Source organism: Schistocerca nitens, chromosome 1 (assembly GCF_023898315.1).
Source record: "Schistocerca nitens isolate TAMUIC-IGC-003100 chromosome 1, iqSchNite1.1, whole genome shotgun sequence".
Lineage (NCBI taxonomy): Eukaryota > Metazoa > Arthropoda > Insecta > Orthoptera > Acrididae > Schistocerca > Schistocerca nitens.
In genome coordinates, this window is record NC_064614.1 from 532,238,285 (window position 1) to 532,256,267 (window position 17,983).

Below are 17,983 nucleotides of genomic sequence, written 5' to 3' on the forward strand. Positions count from 1 at the left end.
TTTCCGTTTCACATCAAGAACAATTCTTTACAATTCAACACTGATAATTATTATTTAAAGGTAATTCAACTTACATGAATAGGCGACAAGCCTCTATACATCGAACTGCTTACAGTACCGCGAGCTCAAGACGAAAGCTAAACAGCAAGATCATAAAGACAAGCGCTAAGAAAAAGATAACATGGCGTCTCTCCTTTATATAGTAGTTCATGGAATCTTCATATGTCACCTATAAATCTAAAGTTTCAATACACTCCTTGTGTTTGTTAAGCGTATATCACTGCAATTACTTTTACCATTAATTAGAAACGCCACACACTATTCTTAGTTTTCTTCTCTCCAATCACGTACAGTTTTTCTCATAATGGAGTACAGTTTGTTTCATTTTATGTTACAGGAAAAGCGTGCTGAAGCAACGATACCGCCTCTGTATCGATATTCCTGAAGCAAGAAACTCTTTGGGCTCCTGAACACGTGCGTCATTGTGAGGTTGGCATAGAATGTAATGATAAAACAATGACTTCCGGTAGCGCAGAGACTCAGTTATAGCTTTGGTGTGAAGAGGTACTTTCCGAGTGACCGTAAAACAGAGAGGACAGACTCCTGATGAGCTGCATTTCAAGCAGTGGGAACGATTTCTACGATAGTCTTAAACGTGTCTCACGAAAGGCTTTTGGTTATTCCTATTACGTACTTTATCTCTGAGAACTGAAGCCTTTTTCTGGGCGCAGGATGTCGGATTATTTAGGTTAACTGGTTTTCGCGAATCATAGTTTGGCACAGGTTCTGTCCCACATGATCTTCCTTGCTTCCTCCTTTCGTTCTTTATAGTACCAGCTCTCGATGTGTTCTTTTTTTTATTATTTGGCCTTAGAGTGTGTACTCAATTTAGCCATCGGCAACACATAGTGACAATGTACACATAATTGAATAAACAAATACAGAAATGCATATTTACAAGAATAAAAAGCTTAACTGTTACACTTTTGTAAATAATGTTTTAAAAATTGAATTGGAAAATAATTGAAAGTGTCTTGGCTTATAATTCACACCAATTCTGAAATATCTTCATCAGCAAAACATATTTATAATTTATGTACACCATTAAAACCTACAGATTGTAACCAGTACTCTTGATGAAGTTAACTATCACTTTATATAGACGAACGTCTTTAGTACACAAAAGAGAAGAAGCTGATTGAGGAAGATGGTAGCCTATACTCAGCAATGTCTTCAGAAAGACCAACCGTTCACGGTCAAATTTGGGGCACATAAATAAGATGTGGTTGACTCTCGATGTGTTTCTCGATGCCATGCCGTTTTATGATTATAATCATTGTTGCAAGAGTTCTTGCGGCTTGTATGCTTTGTAATACGTGGCTGAACATCGTGTACCTTGAATGTTTGGCCATTTATATGATCGCCTTCTGATTCGAATCCAAACTGCGTTGTGTTCGTCTTTGTATAGGTTAATTTGAAATAGTATTATTGATTTCACACACCCACAGCATAATCTTCTGTAATCTGCAGACTACCTTTTTCCAAGATTATAATTTACCTTTTTGTAATAGAATGGGTTACTCATATGTACCTTGGACATACCAGGTACATAAATATTCTTCCTTTCAGCGCATGAGGTAAGCTCGTTGCTGGATGAGTCTACGAGATGTGGGACAGGCGCACTGAGAGATTCCGTTGCGCAGATTGTTAACTTTTGATTCATTTTGTCTCTACAAGAACGACTGCTAATGTACATATGTTATGAGCCATACCAAGCAATGGTTCTCCATAAACAAGTAACTGTAAGACAGTTTCATTCAGAAACCAAGTAAACAAGTAAAAGCACGGAAGACACACTCTTCCACAAAATGGATCCTGCTTTAGGTATCTTTCCTCGACATTTCCCTTCATCACTCAAGAAAAACTGAAAGCTCTAAATTTGATGGTCCTCAAATTAACAAATTGATGAAGGACCACGAATTTGTGAATGCAATCAATGTTAAAGAAGAACGTGGTCGGACTGCCTTTAGGTCTGTGACTGAAAACTTTCTGTAGAATAAAAATCGTGCAAATTGCCAGAATATTGTCAAAACTATGTAGAACATTTCTTGAACTGGTTGGTAACATAAGTATTAAAATCCAATTCCTATACTCACAAATCAATTACTTCTCTAAACACTGCTGAATTATAACGAAGAAGTTGGAGAACTCTTCCAACAAAAAAAAAAGGATATAGAGAAGGCGTACCAAAGAAGAGAGAATGAAAGTATCATAAAAAAATGGTTCAAATGACTCTGAGCACTATGGGACTTAACTTCTGAGGTCATCAGTCCCCTAGAACTTAGAACTACTTAAACCTAACTAATCTAAGAACAGCACACACATCCATGCCCGGGGCAGGATTCGAACCTGCGACCGTAGCGGTCGTGCGGTTCCAGACTATAGCGCCTAGAACCTCTCGGCCACACCGACCGTCTGAAAGTATCATACCTGACTATTGTTGGATATTACAGGGGGACAATAAACACAAAGTTTCAGTAAGGAAATCAAGAAAAAGTTTGAAAATTAAATGTAATAGGACATACAGAAAATTGTCTACAGTATCTTTAGAATAAATACATAAAAATAAAACAATGATTATAAAAATATAGAGACTTATTGAATTTTTCTTTGAATATTTTTGTGCATCACTTTCTCAAATCTGTAAAATATTCGATTTTATTTTGTGAAAAACTTTCACGTGACTGGACAACATGAAAGTACGAATAATTTTCAGGATCAGCTTTACCAAACGGTTCTAGAATACATGTTGTTGAGAAATCATCTGACAAAATTTTAAAAACGTTGTCCTTTGTTATCTGCTGATGCTCGTTCCTTAAAAACCGGTAATAATGAGTTAAATTGTGAGAGATCTGAGAACGTTTCCTCGAATATTAAAAAAAACTAGCCATTAGCAATCACACAGAGGGTTATGTCTAACTTCCCACACAGTCAGCAGAGCCAAGTAATACTGGAAACAGGCTGACAGATCACACTGGTAAATTCCATTTGAACTCTCAGAAAGTAAACTGGTCCGACTTATCCAAAAATCTGGATGAGATGTTCGGATGGGTTCCTCCCCTGCGCAATAACTGTGGAAGATTTGTGGATACAGTGTTAAGCACAGCAAGAAAGTTTGTTCCCAGAGGTTATCGGAAGGAGTACGTTTCTGGATGGTCTGAAGTCAGTGAGAAATTGTGTGAGGACTTCCTCTCAACTAGAAAGGGAGAAACAGCAGACGAACTGCTACATGGTCTTGACACAACGCGCCTCCAGAAACGGCTGGATCCTTTTGAAAAAGTAGACTTCAGACAAGCAAGCAGAAAAGCCTGGTCACTGTTACGCAACTTGGGAGGTGCAAATCGAATAATAAGCAACAACAACCTCACAAAACCGAGCACAGTTGCTGCACACATCATTTCAGCTTCTAAATCATCTATTTCCCGACCTCACGCCATATAAGTGAAGCGAGAACCGAGAACCGTGATGGTAGAATGTTTACATCACAGCCCATATTTTCTCTCATTCACTCCCGAAGACATTTCAACGGATTTACAAGATCAGGTAAAGCTCCAAGTTTTGATGGTATATATCCAGAATTCCGCCTACACTGTGGTAATTGCGCTAAAATATGGCTAGCCCAATTTTTCTCCAACTTTCTGCAAACAGGATCCATTCCACGACTTATGAAACAGACGAAGATCTTTTGATCTTAAAACCTGGAAAACACAACAATAAAACTCAAAGTCATAGTTCTGTTGCCCTTGTGAGTATGTCGTACAAATTAAATGAGTGACTGTTGCCTAACAGAATACGTATGGAGATAATTGGAAAGATTCCTGCAAAGATGCTGGATTCCGACCAAACCGTAGCTGTGTGCATCTAGAACTTTCACTGACAACTCCCATATAAGATTGATTCCAGAAACAACTAAAGACTTCTTTTGTATTTATTGACCTGTTTGCAGCTTATGATACCGCTAGTAGGCAGGGTGTTTATCAGCTGCTCGCAACATCACAAGTGACCAGAAGACTGGCGGTAACAACGGCCTATCTCGAGGCTCAATCCTAGCTCCGCTACTATTTGGCTTGTGTTTCAGATCTGCCAGCTATTCAGTCCAGAAAGTTTGGTTATTCTGATGAGTGGTTGATCGCAACACACCACAAATCGGGATCATAGAAGATTCATTAAAAAAAGGGCTATGTAGAATGGGGCACTTACTTTTGTAAACGAGGACTTCAACAGAAGCCCGACAAAACTGAATCCACTTGCTTTCATCCTAGGAATGCCCTAGCCAAACCGAGAACTGGACATATTTTTCGAGGGTAACCATCAGGGCTATAAAAAGAATCCTCGGTACCCTGGAGTTATAATTGAGAGAATGCTGCCATTTAAACAGCATCTAACAAAGAGTACAGCTAGGATGGGGTCAAGAAACAATATTCTGCAAAAATTGTGTGGTACTACATGGTATTCAGTAGCTTCAACCTTGTCTTCTCAGTGGCAGAGTTTGTAGCTCTGTCTGGATAAACAGCAGCCACATGAAACTGGTAGATATACGTCCAAACAAAACAATGCGGATGGTAACTGGTACAAACAAGTCCACTCCAGTACTGTGGCTACAAGCCCTGAGCCGCATTCCACCACCTAACCTCAGAAGAAAGAGTAATCTTCTCAAGGAATATAAGAAAATGTTTAAAAATCAGCAGCAATTAATTCACGAGGACCACTTGTCGCGCATCAGCGAGATTTCACCCCAAGGATTTTCGACTTCAGAAATGGCACCCTTCGTAGCACCGTCATTTCCGTCTGCAGACAACGATCTGTCCACGTCTCTGACTGAATTACCAATCTTATGGAACCGTTTGAAATGTGGACCAAGCAATGTCAGAGTGTCAAATATCACGCTATCGTAGCCTCCTAAAACTATATAGCATCAAGATGTTGGACACCTCTCGGGACTATACAGCCTCACTGACATCAGTTTCAGTGTTCAGTGGTAATGATGATATGGATTCAAGTCGTGCTACTACAGTGCGCTATATCGTTCAGGGACTAGAGTATGTGCTTCAGAGTACTGAAGACGAGGGAGAAGATTCTTCGACTGTGGTGTCCACTCCTCCCAGCACTTCATTAGCATACCTGTCTTCCCCCACTTCTTGAACTGATGCTCACCGGATGGACCAAGGACAATGTGCTCAGTTCAATACAACTCAAGCAGACTTCTCCAAGGATCTGTTCTCCCAGCTGGAGGATCCTATTACAGATTTTGCAAAGGAAAAGTCTGTGCAATGTCCATCCATAGCTCTGCTTCCTCAAGCTCCTGACCTACTTACTGCAGGTCATGCAATATTTGATGTGTGGACACATGTCATGAATTTGCTCTGTTTTCAGGGAGATGAATCTGCAAGATCCTGCACACCACCTGATGGTTCACACTCTGCGACACATTTGCTTGGTCGAGTCTCTGGGACTCCTTAGTATGATGGTAACCCAGTGGACCTCTCGCAACAATTAAGGGTTATCTACCGATACATAAGGGGATGGTCTAAGAGGCCTTTGGCACGACTCAGCTCCTTGGTTGCTCCCTCATTGAAATATAAATGCTGGCCCACTCCAGGAAGCGCCTCCATCGCCGCCTTTCTCGAAGGGGTTCAGTTTTCCATAACAACGATTATGTACTCTTTCTGTTTTCAGATCTGCTCTGAATGATTTCCACATGAGCGAACCTTAGCTTCACAGCCACATCCTGGCTTACTGCAGCCGCACCAAATGACTCTTCAAAACTTCTGGGCTGCTACTCCAGGGACAGGGAGAGGGCACTCACGCCTGTAGACATTATCAAATAAATGCAACGATCAAGCATTAGCTTATACAACATAATTAAACGAGTTAGTCATATTTAGTTGTTGAAGACGAGTTTTACTTCAAATTGCACTCTGGAAAACCTCAAAAATATGAAATAAAATCAACTACTCTTTTAAGTTCCTGTTGCTTTCATCTCCAATAGATGGTGATGGCCTTCATTTGTGAGCCTGCCATACTCTGTTTAAGGCACAACAGAGCCTCAAATTAGTTATTTTCAATATATGTTATCATTGCCAAGCGTCACAACGTTCTTTCCAAGTCTATAATGTCTGCAAAAATACATCTGCAAAGCAAATAAGTGCCAATGTCACAATTTTATGTTGCACTTACACACAAATCCATCAAACTGGGGCATATGCTTATGAACTCTAAAATAAATACCCCAATGCTGTTTCTGTGCTTAAATAGTTATAAATAACAGGTTAAACTAAGAGTTGACATTACATGTTAGGAATAAAGGATTTGTTTCACAATTAACCTGACCAGTCTTACAACAGCAGAAAATACATGTTAGCTAAAATACTAAGCTAAGCAGGCAAGCACACACAAAAATAGGTAGTCTTAATCACTGAATGAATGTAATTAATTGGTGCCACCCTTGGTGTACATCATAATATGATCGCAAATTAAATATTTCCGCCTTCTTAACTGTTCTTAAGCACCATTTTAGGAGGGACAAACACAATGCATCATGTAATAGATTAGATAAATGTAATTGATGACACAGATTGTCAGTTATTGCCTTTATTACGAAAGGTTCAAGTCTGCTAGAGCCTACATACAGTAACAACTTTCAATCAAGATCGCAGTACTTAACGAATCAGAACTATGGTGCTAAGGCTCCATCAGAGGTGTTAGTCTGTATTTCTTTGAAATATATGTTAAAGGAGTTCAACTTCTAATAAAAATATGTCATGTGGAAACATTCACTACATCTACATTTATACTCCGCAAGCCACCTTATGGTGTGTGGCGGAGGGCACTTTACGTGCCACTGTCATTACCTCCCTTTCCTGTTCCCGTCGCGTATGGTTCGCGGGAAGAACGACTGCCAGAAAGCCTCCGTGCGCGCTCGAATCTCTCTAATTTTACATTCGTGATATCCTCGGGAGGGGAAGCAATATATTCGATACCTCATCCAGATACGCACCCTCTCGAAACCTGGACAGCAAGCTACACCGCGATGCAGAGCGCCTCTCTTGCAGAGTCTACCACTTGAGTTTGCTAAACATCTCCCTGTGACGAAACGCACCGCTCTTCTTTGGATCTTATCTTCTCCGTCGAACCGACGTGGTACGGATCCCACACTGATAAGCAATACTCAAGTATAGGTCGAACGAGTGTTTTGTAAGCCACCTCCTTTGTTGATGGACTACATTTTCTAAGGACTCTCCCAATGAATCTCAAGCTGGCACCTGCCTTACCAACAATTAATTTTATATGACCATTCCACTTCAAATCGTTCCGTACTCATACTCCCAGATATTTTACAGAAGTAACTGCTACCAGTGTTTGTTCTGCTAATCATACAATAAAGGGTCCTTCTTTCTATGTATTCGCAATACATTACATTTGTCTATGTTAAGGGTCAGTTGCCACTCCCTGCACCAAGTGCCTATCCGCTGCAGATCTTTCTGCATTTCGCTGCAATTTCCTAATGCTACAACTTCTCTGTATACTACAGCATCATCCGCGAAAAGCCGCATGGAACTTCCGACACTATCTACTAGGTCATTTATATATAATGTCAAAAGCAATGGTCCCATAACACTTCCCTGTGGCATTCATGTACAACATAGCCTAAACACAAACAAACTGAGTGTACACCATATTAGGAAGGAGGGCTGCAATGATGTGAGGATGAAAGAAGATATTTTAATGACTTTATTGTGATATGGACCTAGCATTCAAACTGCTGATTTTTCGTAATACACCATGACAATATCACCCATGTTTACACACATCACAACCAGGAATGTTGACAGAAATTAGACACCTCCAAAGAAGTTGCTGCAACAAGACAGAGTCGATATCTCGAATGTAAACTTTTTGATAACATGATTTATCACTAGTTGAGAACAAAAAACCCATGTAGATTATTTATCATAATATTTAAGTATAATAACACATCTCGAAAATTGTACCATGAATGACATTTCAAGTGCAAAACACATTTTTCAATCGCATATGTGTGTGTGTGTTGCTTTATTAAAGTAAACATATAGAGAGAGGAAATTCAGTAACCTGATAATATTAGGTGGAGAGGACGATAGTCAGTGGATAATGATGGTCAATTGAGAGTGATGGTCAATGAAGAGTTATGGTCAGAGGAGAAAAATGGTCAGTGGAGCAAGATGGTCAGTGAAGAATTATGGTCAATGGACAGTGATTATCAGTTTACAAGGTGGGCGATGATAGACTATGTAGAATTATGATCAATGGAGAATGATGGTAATGTAGAATAACTGTTGGTGGAGAATGATGACCAGTGGGCAGTGACAGTCAATAGGCAATAATAGTCAATGGAATATGATGGTTGATGTATAATTATGATCAAAGAAAAATGGAGGGACTGTTAACATTGAAGTATATAAAATATTTGCTTATTTTCATAGTAGTGACTCATGCAGATATTGTTTGCAACTGCATGTCTTTGTGGGCAATAGTACCTCTGATGCCAGGCTCAACAAACTGTAATTACTCAATATCAGTAATAAGTTGCAATTTTTCTTTAGTGGTTGTCAGTAATTGGTTCCAAGCCAAGGCAGGTAAGGTCACATAATAGGCCAATTATAGTTCATACATTTTAAGGCAGAGTCTGCAGAAGTCTTCAAAAACATCAACCAAAAGCGAGATGATGGTTTTCCATTACAAATGAGAGTAATCTACCAAGGTCTTGCATTAGAGTGACTGTTATCATTCACTGACCACTGTTGTCCACTAATGATCATCCTCCACTGACAACCATTCTGCATTGTCCATCATTCTCTACTGGCTACAGTTCTACAATGATTATCACTGCCTACTCTGTAAACTGACCATAATTCCCCATTAGTCATCATTCTCTCCAGTGACCAACCCTTTCTACTTGACATCATTGCTCATTTTTCACATTATTTCACCTTTAATTTTCAGCAGACATTTGTGCACACAACATCAAAAAATTACATACAGTAGTTTCACATCTGCTTCATCATCATCATCAGCATCATCATCTCGTAGATTTAACAGTCTACCAAACTTCTTCTCTCTGATCATGTATACATATGCTAAATACATTCCAAGGGATACCATATGATGAACTGTTTTTGTGCTGTTGTCACTTGCTTACTTTGCTAATTCTGGATGTACTTTAGGCTGTACATTAGATCTTCAGTAGTGCTCTATATGAATTTAAGGTTGTCAATAAATAGGATGTATCTATTTTAATAAGTTATTCAAACAATTTAAATACAGAAATATTTAATTTGAAAGTTCATTGTATTTGTGAAACATGGTAGGAATATCGAAATTTCAGTATGTTTTAGATGTGCAAGTAACATTGAGAATTATTGGTGCATTTTAAGCTGTAATTTAAATCTGAGTTAGTGCTCATATGTGTCATTTTGCAACCAGTTTTAATGTGTTTGGATCTATTTAATGTTTGGTACATCTGTGTGTATTCTTTTCTTGAATTTAACCAAGTTTTGTGGAATGTTTTGAGGGCTGCAACTGCTTTCATTTGTGGCACCATATATGATAAAATGTTACTAAATGATAATAAAAAAGCAATAATATTAATTTATTTGAAAATTTTCCATTGTAAACTACTTATTTTATTTAAAATATTTTCCATAACAATAAAAATTGTCATTACCAAGCAATTATGTTGTATAGTATGTGCCAATACATAATGTATCTAGACAGAAGATGTTAATTTTCACTATATAACACTAACTTCACAATAAAAATTAGTTTATCTTAGCAGTAATGACTCACGGTAATGATGTAAATATCTTTATGCAAAGGTGTTAAGCTGTGATGTACTTGTCACAGTGCTCTGTGTGGCGCACAACGAAATTTCACACTAAAATACATGTATGTTTCTGTACAGGATTGTATTTCAACACATGACCTCACTGGAACACACCACAAATGAACCAAATCACACTCCAGATTCATGTAACGTACATGCACTGGAATGTACCTGGTAATGGCATTATAAAGGCAAAATGTGTCATGCAAGTCAAATATTAGTAAAAATAAAGTGAAGCATTATTTCATAAATTTCGTGTGTGTGGTTTGATAAGTACTAAAAACGATATAGATATGAAAATATTTAATTTTAAGGTTCATTGTACTTGAAAACAGTGTTATGTACTTAATATGTTAAATATGATTGAATTTTTGGGATATGAAATTATACTTGCATATTACGCTAAACAACCTAAATAAACTTTTATCAAAGTGTTTACTTTCGAGATATCGACTCCATTTTGTTGCACCATCTTGTTCGGAGGCGTTTCATCTCTGTCATCATCTCTGGTTGCAGTGTGTTTAAAACAGGAGAAACTGTCATTGCGTATTGTCAAAAACAAGCGTTAGAATATCATATTGCAATAAAATCGTTAGAACATCTTCCTTCCTTTCTTGCTAATATGGTATAAGCTCAGCTTGTTTGTTTTTTGGCTATGTTATGTGTGTCAGTGTTTTTATTCCCATATTGCACATTTTACTAGGTATTGGTGCCATTTAATAGTACATTATGAGAAATACAGTTTTCAAATTTTTAGGGAGCATTGCCGCCATAGCTGTGATTGGTAAATATTACAACCTTTGTCAAACCTTGTACATTAGCTCTAGCAGGCCTGAATCGTTTGTAATAAAAGCAATAACTGTAAATCAATATATCAATTAAATTGTTGTAGTGTGTAACATGATGCATTTTCACTGTATCCACTAAATTGGTGCTTGATAATAGTTTAAAGATAGAAAAATTTAATTTGAGGCCATGTTGTGACTCATACCAAGAGTAGGCCCAGTTACTTGCAGTCTTCAAGTAATTCAGACTACCTATTTCTTTGTGTACTTTACTCCAAAGCTTAGTACTGCAGCTAGCATTTTCTGCATTTATAAGACTGGTTAGGTTAGTTGTGCAAGATGGATCTTTTAGGTCTAACATGTAATGTCAGCTCTTAGATTAGCCTGATATTTATAGCTGCCTGTATTTAGGCACTGAACCGTGATTTGTTTTCAAAGAATATTCTTAAGAATTTATTTTATTTACTAGCGATTCATCAAGAACAATAACACTTTTAATCGCACTATGTAAGCATGGAAGTAGTTGCCAGGGAGTAACTGATGAAATCATGATCTAATTCCTTTCAACAAATGGGTATTTTATTCACTTTAATAGCACCTAAAAGCATTTTTTTAAAAAAGGAACAGATTTAAAATTACAATCAGAAAGCACCCACTAAATATCGCAGCTACAATTAATTCAGAGGCAGAAAGAAACAAGTTTTGACTGTACGAGCTTTCGGGCAAAGAATCTTGCCACTCCCTTTTGACATGGCCATAGTTACGACCGCTCACAACAGCCTCTGAAAGACTACACTTGTGCAAATCTGCAACACACCAGATAACTTTAAACTAAGAGTTTTAACAATTTACACAAGCACCCAAACTATGCATCCCCCCGTATGAGGAATGGTACAAAACACTAACAATTAACCTTGCCACTGAAGGTGAAACTTGCCGGCCGTGGTGGCCAAGCGGTTCTAGGCGCTTCAGTCCGGAACCGCGCGACTGCTACGGTCGCAGGTTCGAATCCTGCCTCTGGCATGGATATGTGTAATGTCCTTAGGTTAGTTAGGTTTAAATAGTTCTAAGTTGTAGGGGACTGATGACCTCAGATGTTAAGTCCCATAGTGCTCAGAGCCATTTGAACCATTTTTTGAAGGTGCAACTTGATTTTAACTTCTAAGAAAAGTTTTACGGTGAAAGGGTGGCAACTTTATACACTAATATGATAATTTAAAATAAAAGCCCATTAAATGCAATCTTATATAAAATTCTACAAGGTTGGCCAAACAATAGTTAAGATGCTCTACAGTACACAGATACCGCCTCTCAAGATCATAGGCAATAATATCAAAGTTTCCAAAGATCAAAACATATTTCACGTATTAGGCCGTTACACTCCAAGCAATAGATTCATTAACACACCAAATCCGACAAACATGACATAGGCAGCTACTAACGTTCGGTAGATTAATAGGGAGATTACCGAACAACCCGAACCGCAGGTTGCTCTAACCCGCCCCTACTCCACAAGGGAAAAACAGACCACCCAATTTATAAACAACCACCTTCCCGCGGGTGGGCAAACGGAAAAGAATGGTGGGATGACCCCAAAGCAAAACGGCTGGTGACCTCACCAAGAAAATTAGTAGAATTTAACAAGAGTAACTCATAACAGCAGACTCATAATGCAGGAGCTCCGAAGGGAGGTGGAGGAGAGGAGACTAGATGTACTCTGTCTACATGAGCCATACTCCCTTGCTGGGAAAAAAGCTTTTGCTGCCGCGAGCTGGCAAATAGTCAGGGACAACATAGAACATTACATAGACCACCTAGCGAGAGTTACCACGGCGTTGCGGGGAAGAAAAGTTGTAATAACAGCCGACATTAATGCTAAATCCCCCCTGTGGTACAGTGGCACAAGAGATGCTAACGGTGAAAAAGTCGAGGAACTTATTATGGCATCACAACTTGTGGTGGCCAACAGGCCTGGCAATCCTCCTACCTACGCTGCAGGAGGAGGACAGGGCACAAATATTGATGTCACCCTTGTAACTCCAAACACAGCTAACAGTATTCACAACTGGAGGGTCACAGAGAATGCCACCACAAGCGACCACAATTTGATAACTTTCACCTTGGGAGAAAGAGAGTGCCGCTGGGCCACGGGGTGGGAAGTACAACTAAATTACAGAAGAGCCGACTGGGAACGCCTAGGGAGGGAGTGTGACATTCCTCCATCACCGGAAGATGACATGCATCTGGACATGGACGTAGACCAGAGAGCAGAGGAACTGATGAATGCAGTGACAACAGCAGTGAGGGCAGCTGTACCTACTAGCAGGAGGGCCATGGCGGCCTTTCCGTCACCATGGTCTGCTGAACTAGGAGAACTGCGTCAATCTGTCAGAAGGCTGATGAGGCACTACCAGCGCAGTGTCGTCTGGCAGGAACGACAAAGGTGGCAGTTGCTATATATGGAGGAAAAGCGGAAGTTCCAAAAGGAACTGCGTGAAGTTAGGATGAGAAGCTGGGAAAACTTTGTGCTCAACCAGCTAGTCATGGGCCCATGGGGGCTTCCATATAAGTTGGTGAGAGAAAAAATCCGCTCTCCTCTGGAGCTATCAACACTCAGGTACGGGGACAGGATGACGGAGTCCTGGCAGGAGACTGCGGGGGTCCTCCTCCGGTCCCTGTTGCCTGACGACAATGCGGATGGGGAGACAGAGGGGCAGAAGCTACTCAGAGATGAAGACCAGGAAGTATACATTAATGAGACGGCTGTCTACCCGTTCTCAGAGGAGGAAGTAGCAACCCATATAAGATCACTGCAAAAAGGAAAAGCACCTGGGCCAGACGGCATTCTGGCGGAGGTGGTGCAGTTTCTGGCGCCTCAACTGACTGCGCCACTAACACATCTATATAATGAATGCTTTAGACAGAGAAATGAGATGGAAAACGGCAAATGTAGTTTGAAACGTCCCCTTAGAACAAATTATACAAGACTGTGCTTAAACTGACACACAATATTTTTTAGCGCAACGCAATCTGACTTTCAAAAATCCCTACAAAAAAATGGCCCTGACTAACATTAACCTATACGTTTCACAAATCGCTTACCTCACAAAAATCTTGGTTACTCGAACGACTGCAATACAGCGAGCGCCACTACTGCCAGCTAAATAAAAGATTCAAACTACGGAAGGCACTAACTACTGATAGGGATAGTTAGCAAATGAAAGATTTTAATAGAGAACAAACAATGTATTTACCTTAATATCATCAAAAGTCATAATATATATAGCAGTTCATGACATCCAGTCTTACAAATTTCAAAACTCCGCCATTTCTTTCCCCACATCCGCCACAGCTGGCGGCTCACCTCCAACTGCGCAACGCTACGCGCTGCTAACATCCATCTGCCCAACACTACAATGGCAGAAAACAATGCAAACCAGCCACAGACTGCAAACAGCACAGCCAGTGATTTTCATACAGAGCGCTACGTGGCATTACCAATAAGAAAACCTAAACAGCCTACTTACATAGCCCCCATGCTCCCCACAAAAAAATTTAGAAATTGTTTTGGGCAGCGACCAATACAGATTTGAAAAAAAATTTTTTATAATTACAATAACAAAGAAATCAAATGCACACACTTAGTGATACAATGTTGGTCAAAAGCTAAAATTTTCTCACAGTCCATAAAGACAGTCCTGATCATTCATCACAGTAAAATTGCAGTGTTTTTGTCAAAGTCTTAGCAGTAAAAGAAAATGCACACAGAAGTAGTGGATTTCCATGCAGTCTTGAAGAAGTAGTGTTGTCTTTCCAACGGAAAGACAGTGTTGACTCTCGACATGCAGACAGGTAATGGGCCACATCAGAGCAAACCCACAGCAGAGTCAGTCGACGTTTTGAAGAATATTGGTAGGTAGGTCATCACAGAGCAGACCCACTGTAGTCCTGGTAGAGAGTATGGTATTGGTGGGCCACCAGAGGTGCAGACCCACTGCAGTCCTTGTAGAAGTAGTGGTATTGGTGGGTAATCAAAGATGCAGACCCACTGTAGTCCTTGTAGAGATGGCCAGCAGCCATCTGTTGTGACTGTGCAGGTGCACAATCACCATTGAAGAGTCTTGTGGAGAATATAGCAAGTCCATAAACCACCACTTGTGCACTCACAAAAAAAAAAATTTTAAAAATTGTCCTTAGAACCAGCAATGCTGTTATCCAGTCCCTTGCTGAATTATTAACAGACGTGCAAACACTAACAGTCCCTACTTCTCACATATTGTCCATATACTATGACCAACAGAAACGTGTGCAGTGAAATGGAACTTACAAGTTAATAATATGATGAACTGGTGTCAATTACAATTTTATAACATAAGAATAGAATTACAAAGGTACAAAATACATCATTAAAGAACATAACAATACAGATAACATTTGTAGTACATGCTTTACAAAAGGATTGAAATAACATATACATCAGTGTTACAGGAATTATGACATGAGTACATACATAAAATATCAGAGTAACTTTCGAAACATCAACTTCACCCATGCGCATTAAAACAGAACAGAATAAATAATGTCTAAACATCTTTACAAAGAAAATAACGTATTATCAGAAAAATTCTACAATGTAACTCTCATCAGTTAAACATATAAAGACAGGAAGAACATAAATACACAAGGGTACACAAACACATAGTGGGATAACACAAGGAAAGGACAGAGTTTGTTGTACTGCAGTATTTTGCAAACAAAACTTTCTTTACTTCTCGGAGATCTCCCTTCGTTCTTCATTATTTCCAAAAAGTCCTATCTGTACCTGATTTCTGTACTTTTCTCGTATACCCTCTCAGTGCATTTCTTCAAATTCATTGCAAGTCCTTTTCTTATATAGTCTACCCCCTCGTAAGCTAACTTAAATCTACTGAGCTCAGATGCTAAACTAAGGGACGAGGCAATGCAGCAGCACAAAACAATTGACACAAACATCAATGACAAAAAATTCAAATTGGCAAAGCAATTGCAATATTACAACTAATATAAGGCACTGTGCAGCAAACAAGAAAAATAAATCCGTAGTAAAACTGGCTTAACAGCGTAATACAAAGTCAAATTCAGTAACATTATGCCTGGCAAACAGCAGCAGCAAATGCAATAACTTATATCTAAACATGAGAAAGCTCAAGTAAAAAAAATATTACAGTAAAAATGGCCATGTTTAATACCTATGTCACATCTTAACACTAGAGTGATGCATCACTGTAACTTGCTCTAGCAGACAAGTTACCAGGTCACTGACAAAAATTATGTATGCAATTCCTGTGAAGTGGAAATGTCTTTTTGTGCTCCCTCATTTTTTTTTTTGAGTACATCCATCATAAAGTTATTTTTTCCTGGATCTGTAGGCATAAAATATTTATATTACTACATCTATAAAATTTTATTTTAACCAATGCTGCAGTGCAGCTAGGAACTAGATATTAAACAAAATAGGCAAAGCAAGGCGTGAAACGTCATTCACTAGCCATATGGCATTTCATAATGCAGTAAACAATCTTTCAACTAGCAAGACAATAGACATGAAATGTTTCTCATTTCATTTCAGTAAATTAAGAACTCTACAGTGTAATCATGTTTTCAAGTTTGAGGGTGTCGTATTTACGATGCTTTCTACAAAGGAATGTCAATAGCGAGGATAACAGCCTCTCTTTTTTTTTCTTCTCCACCTGTGCCTCTGAAAGGCACACACTAATGGCTTTTTTCCAGGCGTCTGCCGCGCATCTGGGTGCCCACGACGCATTACGTGAAGGTGGTCACTTAACTTTCTTACTGAAATATTTACGACACCAGTTTGCATTACAGTGACAGTCTCATATAAAAAATTTCACAGGTCGAGAATTTGCATTGCAAATGTGTAGAAACAAAATCCTATGAATATAACAGTGTTGAAAAAGCATTCGTCGGCATTGTGATACATTCACGCATATACACACATTTCACAACTCTTAAAGTACGATTCTCGGTTTCCAACATCCTTTTTCACAACTCAGAGTCCCTAACCACTACCCATTATTCCTTACCTTATTACACATATACATATTCGTCGACACTTCAATATTTCATCATAATAAATATATAGCATAATCAAATTCCTCATATAGCATCAGCTTATTGATCATAAACATACCTCAACAGCATAATACACATCGTCGTCGTAAAAAAATATCATAACACCTCAGTCAAATCTCTAAAACGTCGTAGCTTTCTGCAATAATGTCAAAACCTAAAAAAAATTCTCTGATCATTTCAATAGTGTCATTTACCTCAAACGTACTTTAAAAATCATGATCCCATACCAAATACATCATTCAAAGCTCTCATAGCATCACAATGGTTCCGAAAAAATATGAACAGTTCACAAAGTACAGACAAAATACAATTTCATAAGTGTGAAGTTATCCAACTGTGTGTTTACGTAAACATCTGTCACCGATTTAGTAAAATAAATATTTGTCACTCGCAGTTAAATGACCAGATAGCTGTGTAATTTATGTGTTAGAGAAATACGGTACCGATGTGTAAAATTGTATAAGCAAATACGATATTAGCTAGGGCTCCTTGTGCTTGCCACACACATGGTACACAAAGTAAGCGTGTAACCCCCTGAGGATTAATGTAATTATACCCTCAGGTGTTACAGATTACAGCAATGGAATGAAATGTATCATGGAAAACCCTTGTATAATTGTACTTCAAATATCTTTAGAAATAAATGTTTTAAGTGCGAAATTAATCACTCAAATACGTGTACTGTAGCGCTAAACTGTGCGTCATGTTGTAAGATAATCTCTGTGGAAGTCTCGTAGTTATCGTCCTCCGAAAGCTAAGTTCTGCAGAAGTCAATGTACTTACCTCATGATAAACAAAAGTGAAATGCTTTGTGTATAGATATCGTAGTTATTACGCTTATTGTTGTGATGAAGAAAGTACTGTACTGTAACGTATTGTTTTGCTACGGAAGAGGCTGTCTGTAGCTATACCACAAAAGTTACTACTAAAACATGTTTTACTTTCCAGAATAAAACAGAAAAACTGTGCAGATATATAACAGATACAGCGTAAAAGCAATATTGTAAATTGTGTCACATATTAGTAGCGTCGTGATATAATTGTGTAGCTGTCAAAGAAACCAAGTGATAAGTCATCTTTAATCCCACAGAAAGTACTTCAAATAAAGAATGTCTTTTCAAGTAAACCAAAATGTTGCATGAAA